Source organism: Cupressus sempervirens, chromosome 6 (assembly GCF_028749045.1).
Source record: "Cupressus sempervirens isolate cs-2001-9-10 chromosome 6, ASM2874904v1, whole genome shotgun sequence".
Classification (NCBI taxonomy): domain Eukaryota; kingdom Viridiplantae; phylum Streptophyta; class Pinopsida; order Cupressales; family Cupressaceae; genus Cupressus; species Cupressus sempervirens.
In genome coordinates, this window is record NC_143123.1 from 157591105 (window position 1) to 157603171 (window position 12067).

Sequence of the window (12067 nt, forward strand, 5' to 3'; positions counted from 1 at the left end):
TTAGAGGGTCTTCTAGAGTGATTCGACCTCCAAGAATGACCCAAGTGACCATACAACTAACACCAGTGATTCCAACTCACTCTAATAAAGAATCTTTGTAGAGTAAAAGACTCTAATGCCATGTTAATTTCTTCTTCTGGATTCTGATATCATATATTAAGAAGAGGCTCTATTTGTTGCACTAGGTGTCACTGCCTCCAGTCTTGCTAGTTGAGTATGTACACTTATAGATTTTGATGTGGGGTACTAGCCTCAACTTCATTCACAAAGCCACTTAGGATTAATATGAATGGAAGCCAAGTAAAAACTTTGTACACAGTTGCTATGCAGTTCACCTACGAAAGGGGACATAATATTTGTGCAAGGAGGGAAATGAATCTCTCTTGTAGATCCTCACCATAAGAATGTACTTGGAAGTTAGAAGGTGGTATACACCCTTGAATCCTACCACAATGATGCTCATTGAGAATATATGTTATTGAGTCCTTAGAATACACTGAAAACATGGGTGTCCTCTAGTGGGGTGACATGGTTGTGTGAGGTAAACATAGATGCATAAGATGTGAGACAAAGATTTTTCTCCTTCTACCATTTCTAGTTATAGGGATAAAAGAGTTTCTTTTTTGAGTCTACAAATTGTCCAAAATGTTCAAACAACAAAAAGTTCAAGACTCCCCTATCCCTCTAAGTTGCTTTGTCCCCAGTTGGATTCTTTACAACTACCATTTGCATCCCTTGTTTGGAAATAAAAATTGTCTACTTGCAAACCAACATGATATCCATTTCTAACTAAAACTTAAAAATACTATTAGTGATTTTTTTAGAAACTACCAAAACCATTAGAATCTTTTCAAGTACAATCCAAACTTGTCAATTTTGTTCTTTCCTTGCCTATAGTTCTATAAAAATTTTCTCAAGAAAATACCTTTAGGGCTATCAGTTAGTATTTCCTCACATGGTCATGTATACTTCCTCACATGGGATGCTGAGAATCTTCTTATGAGATCTTACCCAAACACTACAATTTTGGTCAAACAGTTGTCTTTATTACTAGTTTTTCACTTCATTGTATGACTCTGTCTGAATCTTTACACAAGAAAACATCTACAAATTTTCTATTCTAAATTCTCATGTGGTTCATTATACTTCCTTGTGCATTCTTGTCTGAATCCTCCTACAAGATTTGGTCATAAAATTGTTGAAATGGGTGTGTTAGAGGTTTTTCCTCACTTAGGTATCAATATTTCCTTTCCTAAAAGTTATTTCCTCATGTGAGTTTGTTTGAAATTGTCTTAAAACAATGAGCTATTATAATCTTCCTCATCAAAACTGAATCCAAATCTAATCTATGTCTGAAAACATCAAGTCATTCCTCTATCTACAACAATGTAAATCTCAAATGTTTTTCTTAGTTGATCACTTGTGATTTTCACATGAACCAATCTCCTTACATGATTGTCCTATTTTACTCTCTTGTGTCTCTTATACCCTACATCATAATAGTCACAAACTCTTAGCTATTTTGGCCATTTCTCTAACTATTTATACCTAGATATACAACATGCTTACTGACTTTGAGACAATGTTCTAGTGTCATCCTTGTTCAAACATTATCATAAGTCATTGTTTATGAATGTTGCAATGAGGAGTAGAAACATGTTTCCTCCCCATAGACCATGAGGTGGTAGAGATAGAGGTAGAAATCATGGAAAAGGTTTCTCTTAGCTTTACATATAGTCTAAATTTAGTGAAGGGTCCTCACGATCTCCTTCACATGTTGGTACACCTAGTGTTCGAAGATTTTTTTCCATAAAACTGCAAAAAAATAGGAATCCATTATATCAAGAAAATCAAGATATTGAAAAGACACCTACATCTTTAAAAAAAAAAGTTAAACTTTTGTTCCAAACACCTATACAGCTAAAACATACAGAAACCTTCTACACTCATAGAATGGCTGATTAAGATCAAGAAATAGGAGAGAACAATAGGAAACAATACTAATAAGACTACAAAATAAATAAATAAATGAAAGAACCTTACACCTACATGAATGAGTATGGGGATACTGAAGAGATACCCCTATAAGACATAGGGAAATTTTGTAAGGATTAATACTTTCCAAAAATGATGGAAATCTTAGCCCATGATGAGAAAGAAAAATATTTCCTCAAACTCACTCGAGAAGGAGAAAAAGTACCTCAACATTTCAATGTTGAAATAATTGTCACACAAGAAGAGGAAACTAAATCCTCCAAGTTACAAAAACAACTTTAGGTCATTCAAGATCAATTGGCCCAAAAGATGAGAGACAAAGATAAAATAGTTAAACAATACACATTAGACACCATTTGTCCATTTCCTGTCAACAAGGATTTGTATATGCCTCCTTATCCTAGAGTAGTTGAGTTACACAAATATGAAAAATACTTAGGAACATCTTGTAGATGCTAAAAATGGTTCACATCTATGGTTTCATCACATTTTCATACTAACTCATCCCATCTTCTCATTTCACTAATTTTAATCTTTTTTCCAACTTGATTATATCTCAACAGTGTCTATTACCATTCATATCATCTTTCACATCAATTGCAAATCATTTCAGAACCATTTCAATATCATCAAAAATCATATCAAATCAATATCGAATCACACTAAATCTACACAGAATCACCTATAATCAATGATAATCAACCTAAAACATGTCAGATACCTTAAATTAATCATCATATATCCAATCCTAGGTATTGCTATGGCTTTCAGTACTTCAAAAACCTATGTGGCTTTCAGTGCCTCAGAAACCTATCAATCTATCAAACTTATCAATCTAATCATAGTACTATCATGGCTATCACTATTAGGTCAAACCATCATTCTTGTCATTCGATCATGAAAATTATCAAACCCCTTAGTGTTAGGTCATGACATCATCAAGCCATTTTAATAACATTGATAACATCTGTCAATGTTATTATGATCAACCATATCAATCAATCTTTATCCTATAGCATTTACAATATCAGTTAAATATCACATGTCCTTAATTCATGTCATGTGTCCTTGTAATGTTATTAATTTTGATCAATTAATCAATTTGAGCATGGCTTTGGTCTACCTGGCATGATCCAAGTCAATCCACATTTTCATCAAAGTATATTGTTGCACTTATTTAATCAAATTGGCCAATCATCTACTAATTTTCTCTATAGGATTAAATAACCCATAATTTAATCCAATGTCATTTTTCTATGTATTCTTCCTAATTAACCATTCAATTTATTTATATTTTATTAATTAATTGATTCATCTTCATAAACTATGGAAATTAACAATTTTCTAAGTCCCATTTTCCACTGATAATTTCCAAATTCCAAATTTGTATTTGTGTGGATATATGGATTTTTAATTTAGATATTCCACATAATATTAACACATTCTTGACATCATCATGACACATGGGCATGACACATCATGGATTCTCCATTTACACTTGGATAAGATATGTCATAATCCATATATTCTTATTCCTTATGCATGACTATATTTGGCTTCCATTGTTATAGATTCTTGGCTTTAAGTGGGTTTGAAGTGTCACATGAAACATCATAGATCCTCTTCCATTTTTAGCCATGTTTGACTTCCAAGCATCATACAATCCTACAGTTGGAATCTTATGCCATATGTGTCATGGATTCTTAAAGGAATATCTTGCCAAGTTGCATATCCAAGGTGACAAGTCCAATGCTCTCATCTTTTGTGTTGATTATAAATTGTGCATTCATCAACTCATTTTTGGTCCCTTGGTCTTTGGTTTCTCATGCTTCAAAATCACTTTTTCTAGTACTCTCATATCATTATCATTATCATAGAATTTTTCCTTCTTAGTTGTGTGCATTATAGACAATTGGAGCTACATCATATGGAGAAGAAAGGAAATGGGAGCTAAAAATGAAAAAGGGGGTTTTAACTTTGTGTTTCTTTCTTTGTTTCTTTGGCTTACATGGTAGACTAGAGGTTCACACTCAACTAACTTGGGTTTCTTGTTTTTGTGCTTGTAGGTGCATGGAAGGACCTAACTTGGAAGGGTATAATGGCTATTTTCACTTTGTTATTACATCTAGATTAACTAGGGGGGGCTATAAAATGATTATTTGCTCTCATTTATACATTTTTCTAGCTTGTTGTCCTAGGGTGCACTCTGCTCTATCAAGGCACACTTGGGACTTCTAGGAAGTAGTTTTAGGGGCCTAGGAGTTACCATAACCCCCATCTATTATTCAAAACTTACCAAATGTGCTTAAAAATAATCAAATGTGCCCTTCTAGACCCCAACTCCACCATGGGCACAATCTACACTGTCTGACTACACTTGGTAGGGTAGATTTCAATTTTTCAATTTTTTATTATTATTTAGGGCTCATTTCCCCACAATCTACAACTAGTCTCCCAATTGCACCTAGAAACTACCAACTACACCCTTCTAGGAAATAAGTAGACCATGGGTATAGTTAGCACTATATGAGTGCACTTGGGAGAATCTTGGATCATTCTGGCTTTCAAGGGTGTAGTTTGCTCTGTCAGAGCATAGTTGGTTCACATAAAGCACATATTTCACTCAAGATCTGCATCTAGGGTTTTTGTTTCCTTCTAGGACCTAGATTAGATGTTTTTGTGTTAGTGATGGTCTGTTTGTATCATGTGGTGATCATTTGATAAATACATAATCATTACAAACTACTAATGCTTATTTGCAAGATGTTGTCAAAGACCCTATGTGTTTGTCTAAACTATGTGTGTGGATTTCCTAGATTAGATAACACTTTGTTTGGTAAACTAAAATGAACTTTCTATACTGCTTGCTGACCATGCCTTATTATAACCCTAGGAGTTACATGGACATATCCTCACCCCTCACTATTCATGGATCTTATGTGTAAGAGAAATATGTGTGAATTCTATAGAGAGGCCTACCTTGGAACTAACACTCACCACTTGGTGAGCCCTAGGGGGTGATCTTGAAGTAGTAATAGGCCAAGCCAGGTCAACATTCTAGATGCTATATAAAACTCAATATGTTTAATGTAATATTAGTGGTATTGTTGCACGATAGCTCTCCTCCAGTACCCTTGTGGTGCATCAAACCTCGATTCTTAGAGCTGGGAGACCTTTTGGGGAAGTTTATCATTTACTTGCTGAATGAAATGCTAGTATTAAAAACCTTATTTTAGAGACCAAAAACCTTCCTATCCATTATCTCAAGGGGTCACCCATGCCCGTGAAGACATCTTGCATTCTTGTGGTCCTTGGTAGAGATAACAATCCCTTGGGAAGCCATGCCCCTTGGGAAGTGGATCTTGGTAGCCTCAAGAGGTGAGTGTACTATAAGGGGGAGCCTATGGTGCCAAGATTCTAGGTTATCCACTTTGGGTAAGTGTGGCTAAACTTTGGTTCAAGTGAGAATTTAGTGGATATAGTCTTAAAGCCTAGGTTGTGGTGTGTCTTTTTACTTTAACAACAACTATTCTTGTCTTATTGTGTCTTGTGTGTGTATAAAACATTAATCAAGATAAAATCCAACTTGAAAATTTATACCTTGGATACTATTCAAACCTTGTAAAAACTTCAAGCATTGTCAAAACATTACAACCTTTTTCAACAATTTACAAACTTTGGTCTAAAATATTCAAGACTTGGTAAATATGGCAACTTGTAACCCTATACATGTTTAGCATAACTAAGATTTCATCTTTGCATAGCATCCACATGCATCTACCATAGCTTGAGAATCATACTTTCATCCTCTAGGTCTCATATTACATCTTATTAGCCCTTATTTTTCATCTCTCATCATTCATATTGCATTCCTTAGGCTTCATTTTGCATCACTTAGTCTTTGCATTTCAACCCCAAATTTGCATCTTGCATCTCCCATCTTGTATCTTTGCATGCTCAACCTTCATCTTTCACACTTTAACCATTATTTTTGATGTCTTAACCATCATTTTACACATTTTTCCCTATCCTCTACCCTTTGACTCTCTAGAACATCAATCTGGAAACCATAGAACACGAAAATCCCCTTAGTTTTAGCCCAACTTACCAACTTCACTCTAAAACTACCAGTTGCACTCTAACTGGCCTTAATTGCACCATTTTCATATTTGGTACTTTTTGAGTGCACTTGGTAGTCTTAGAACTCAATTTGGACTTCCATACAACATTTTGAGACTTTAGAAGTGTCCTTAGGTACTTGGATAGCCCCTGTGTTAACATGTCCTAATCTGCATTTCACATCTCCTAAACATCATTGTCTTCACTTAGGGATTCGTTTATTAGGTCATAAAATTCATTTTGTATCTCCTATCCAATCATAACATCATCCCCAAAATTTCAAGCTCTCTAGTTTAGGAACTTAGCAATCACCCAACTTAGAATCAACAAACATTCAACCCAGTCTCCCAACTATGCCATGAAACTACCAATTATGCTCAAATTGGCCCTAAGTGCACCATAGTTGTATTTGGTGCTATTGGAGCACACTTGGTAATGTTAGAGTTCACTTGGGTACTTGCATGACCATTTTGAGCCTCCAAACTACATTCTACAACCTAAAAACTACATCTAGAAGCCTCTATAGGTCCTCGTTTTGCATATGACCAAAAACAACATCTGCACCCAAAACTTCATTTTTCATCTTAGGACCTTTGCATATTACATATCCAATCAGCATAACCATCATTTTGACCACCCTAAACATCATTTCAAACCCAAAACCTTTGAACTTAGTCAAAAATCTGAACAAAGTATGAGTCCTAGAGTATCTCCTAGTGTTGAGGGATGATGAATCTCGACTAGTCCTTTTGTCATTTTTATCATTTTTATTTGATCAAACTCTATATATGTCTTGATGGATTTGACCTTGTTATCTTTATCAACTTGATCTTTTATCTTTTATATCTTTTTGGTCATGATCCAAAGTCAATCTTAACAAGGTTAAACTCTTAGACAAAATACTTTCCAAAGATTTGATCCTAAGTTCAAAAAATTTTCATGCACCATTGTAATAGAATTATCATATTCCTAGTCTCCCTCAATGTTATTTTGAGATACCCTAGTAGTATTTCCCTTCATCTACATTGTTCAAAATGCTAGCATCATTTCAACTATCAAACCCTATCAACTTGTCTATCAACCAACTTTTATTCTTGATCACTTATCCTCATTTTGCATATCCAAAATGTCATTATCAATGTTAGCACATCATCTGTTGCATAGTTCAACTTATATACATTAACCTCTAGCATCTTTATCAAGTCCAAGGTCCAACCCTAATCTTCATTTTGCATACCATAGAGTCACTTTCATACCCTTAAGTCAAATTCCAAAACATCACTTACATTTGAATTTGTATAATTTCCCTAGGACATTTTCACCTTTCATATCAAAAACATAGGTCATTTGGAACTTCCTTAGGTTACATAACATCCTTAAACACCTAAAAATCCAAAAAACTCATATATTTCATACCCACTTCCAAATTTCCAAGTTTTGCTCTATTTTACCAACTATATCCTTGCTTTACCAACTGCACACTTCAGGTGTGTAGCTGGTAGTTGTAGAGTGCACTTGGTAATTATGGATTTCATTCTAGGTTCCATAAATCTAATATATACTTTCATAGCTTTCATTGCATCCCTAAACCCTGGAAAACACCTAAAAACACTCAAACCATTCACATTCTACATTTTTGTCACCCTAACACCTCTATTTACCAACTGCGGTCTTCTACTTACCAACTGCTTACCTTAAGGGCCCAAAGTGTACCAACGGTGCACTTGGTATTGCATGAGTGCAGTTGGTAGTTTAGGTGTGCAATTGGGAGATAAATTCTCCATTTAGGTTTTCCTCCATTGCATCTGCATCCCTAGGTATCATGCCAACTTTTACAAGGACACAATCAACTCAAAGACCCAAAGAAATATATCAACCCTTGTTTTCTAAGGTAAAACCACAAACAAAACCTCTTCAAGGACCAAAGAAGAGTAGAAAAACCCAAAAAAAATTTAATGAAGACCAAATTGAAGCATCACACTCCTTATTTGTGGACCCCTTAAGCATGTATCTGCATGATCATAACAATAGAGGGTTGACACAACAAACACTAAAAAACACACCTACTATGAGGTTTCCTTCAAGTACTTCTCCCACACATGTAATGGTTCAATGGAACCCTAGCTTTGAACCTATATTCATACCAATACTACTCGAAGGTGGTAGTATACCAACCACACTCGAGGATGAACAAACACACACCTTCAAATTCAGCAAACCCAACACAAGTACCTTCAACCCTAACATATCAAACAAAAAAAAAGGTATTGTACACCTAAGTGATGACTCTAATAGTAATTATGTCATCATTAATGAAGAAATTTCTAAGGCATGTCAAGATAAAACCTTCTAAAAGAACTTTAAACTTTTGGCAATGCAAGAAATTGTCAAATTCAACCCAAACTTGGAGGGACCTAAGTCTAAACATTGAGATGTTCCCACATTCAAATACATCCAACCTATGATCAATTTAGACTTAGAGAAGGGTAAAAAACCTTTGGAATTATCAAACACAATGATGGCACCGATAAGATCCCATCAAGAATCAACCATTGAAATCCTCCAAAGTACATTTGAACACATCAACAATAATCCCTTGTTTGACAAACTGCCATCAATAAATGGAAACAAATATTTCTAAATATCCCAAAAGGATGTTAAGACTTGATCTCAATCACACAATGAAACAAAAAGATGTGCCTAAAGGGACTTGTACTCTAGGGATGCCAAACATGCCTCCTTTGGAGGAAAATCAACAAAGCACACCCTTCCTCCTAACTTTACCAAATGATATGACATCAAATGTTATGGAGCCTCCCATGAGTACACCATGTCAAAAATCAATCACAACATCTCCTATTGACATAAAAAGGAAGATATGTATTGACATTTCACCCATTCCCAAAGTGAACAATCTCATTTCCAAATCAATATGATGTCCCAAGGAGAAATATCCAACACACAAAGGTATCAAAAAAACAACCCAAACATGATGTTCAACTCTCAAGGGCATAACCAACTTCCAAGACAACAACAACCTAAAATGGTACAAGGACTGAACATTTCTAGTACACAACCAAGTCAAAATCCACTTAACACACATTCAACACATCAAAATCAACATCAACTACAACAACAACCTCAAGTGGTACAAGGATCCAACATCCCTAATACACAACCCAATGTAAATCCACTTGACTTTCATGCAATGTACCAACAACAATTCCAAAAACAACAAGCCATATTTTCTAAACAAAAAGAGCAATTAAAACAATAGTTGGAATACCAAAGATGCCTTGAGAAACAAATTTCCTATCAACAACACTTGTTACAACAACAACATATACCACAACAACCTCAATAAATACCTCTAAAACAATAGTCACACACATGGCCTCACATGCAACCAATAGAGGTATCTCAACAACAACCACAATAAATGGTACATAACCTACCACAACAAGTGATACAACAACACATGGTATAACAATCATAAGCAATACCAGAACAAGTACCACAAAATATAAGACAAAAAGGACCCTTTTGTCTTTCAGGTACTAACATACCTCCACCGCCCATCGACGCATCATCTAACTTAGACATAGAAATGTTAGAACCAAGTAGACATAGTTCTCATAATCACAAGTTAGGACTCTCTATTGACCTAAATATCATGGCATATTTTGGGAAGTCAGCTCCATCTTCTAGTCACAAAATTGGAAAAATAGCAAAAAAAGACAAAAGCAGGTATGTTGGTGAAAATCAAAAGGCACCATTACACCATGAAAAAGTAAAAATTAAGGATGTATCCAACTATGAAAACCTCTTTGAGGTGCCCAAGGATGGAAGATTGCACATACATATATTGAAAGCAACATCAACCTTAGTTGTGGAAATGATAGAAGAGATAAATTTGGGAACACATAACAACCCTAAGATCATACATGTTGTAGCCTCCTTATCACAAGAAGAAAGATATGATTTTATCAAATTCTTTTTATAGAGGCAAATCAACTTCACCTAGTCGTATGCAGAGATGCCTAGACTAGATCATGAGTTAGTCCTTCATCACTTGCCATTAAAACTAGGAGTGAAACCAATAAAGAAAAATTTGAGAAATATGCATCCTCAAGTTGCTCTCTTTGTCAAAGCTAAATTGAAGAAAATATTGAATGCCAACTTTATTAGACCTACTGAATATGCATAGTGGATATCTGATCAAGTACTAGTAAGAAAACACTCTGGGGGCATCAGAATATGCATCGACTTCCATGATCTTAACAAGGCATATCCTAAGGATGATTTCCCTTTACCAAATATAGACATCATTGTAGACATAACAACTAGATATGAGATGTTATCACTGATGGATGGCTTTTTTAGCTATAATCAGATAAGAATAGCTACTAAAGATCAACATAAAACAACTTTCACATGCCTTTGGGGAGCATATTGTTTGAATGTTATGCCATTTGGCCTCAAAAATGCTTGGGAAACATATCAAAGGGCAATGAGTACCATCTTCCATGATTACATGTACATTCTAATGGAAGACTATGTAGATGACTTACTTTGCAAATCCCCTAGATGAAGGGATTATTTGGGCGTCCTAGAGAAGATATTCAACAGAATGGAAGGCTATAAGTTCTATTTCAATCCCAAAAAGTGTGTATTCAACATTTTTTTTTGGAAACCTCCTAGGATACATTGTTTCTCAATGAGGCATCAAAGTGGATCCTAAGAAAGTAAAAACAATACTTGAAATGCCTCCTCCAACAAATCTAAAAACATTAAGAAGTCTACAAGGGAGATTATAGTCTATCCACATATTCATTACACAACTAGTAGATAAGTGTCACTCCTTTCAACATCTATTATGTAAAGGAATATCCTTTCAATGGAACAACTAGTGTGAAGAATCTTTACAACAACTTATGATCAATTTAGACATAGAAATGGGTAAACAACCTTTAGAATTCTCAAACACAATGATGGCAGATATAAGATTCTATCAAGAATCAACCATTGAAATCCTCCAAAGTACATTTGAACACATCAACAATAATCCCTTGTTTGATGAACCACCATCAATAAATGGAAACAAGGCTCTTTCTAAATATCCCAAAAGGATGTTAAGACTTGATCTCAATCACATAATGCAACAACAAGACATGCCTAAAGGGAATTTTACTCTAGGGATGCCAAACATACCTCTTTTGGAGTAAAATAAACAAAGCACACCCTTGCTCCTAACTTTACCAAATGATCTGACATCAAATGTTATGTAGCCTCCCATGAGTACACCATGTCAAACATCAATCACAACAACTCCTATTGACATACAAAGGAAGAGCCTTATTGACATTTCACCCATTTTCAAAAGGAACACATCTCATTTCAAAATCAATATGATGTCCCAAGGAGAAATATTCAACACACAAAGGTATCAAAACAACAACCAAAACATGATGTTCAACTCTCAAGGGCATAAAAAATTTCCAAGACAACAACAACCTACAATGGTACAAGGATTTAACATTTATAGTACACAACCAAGTCAAAATCCACTTAACACACATTCAACACATCAAAAGCAACATCAACCACAACAACAACCTCAAGTGGTGCAATGATCCAATGTCCCTAATACACAACCCAATGTAAATCCACTTGACTTTCATGCAATGTACCAACAAAAATTCCAACAAGAACAAGCCATGTTTTCTAAACAAAAGGAGCAATTAAAAAAATAGTTGGAATAAAAAAGATGCCTTGAGCAACAAATTACCTATCAACAACACTTATTAAAAAAACAAAATATACAACAACAACCTCAAAAAATACCTCTACAACAATAGTCACACACATGGTCTCACATGCAACCAATAGAGGTATCTCAACAACAACCACAACAAATTGCACAACAACTACCCCAAGAAGAGATGCAACAACA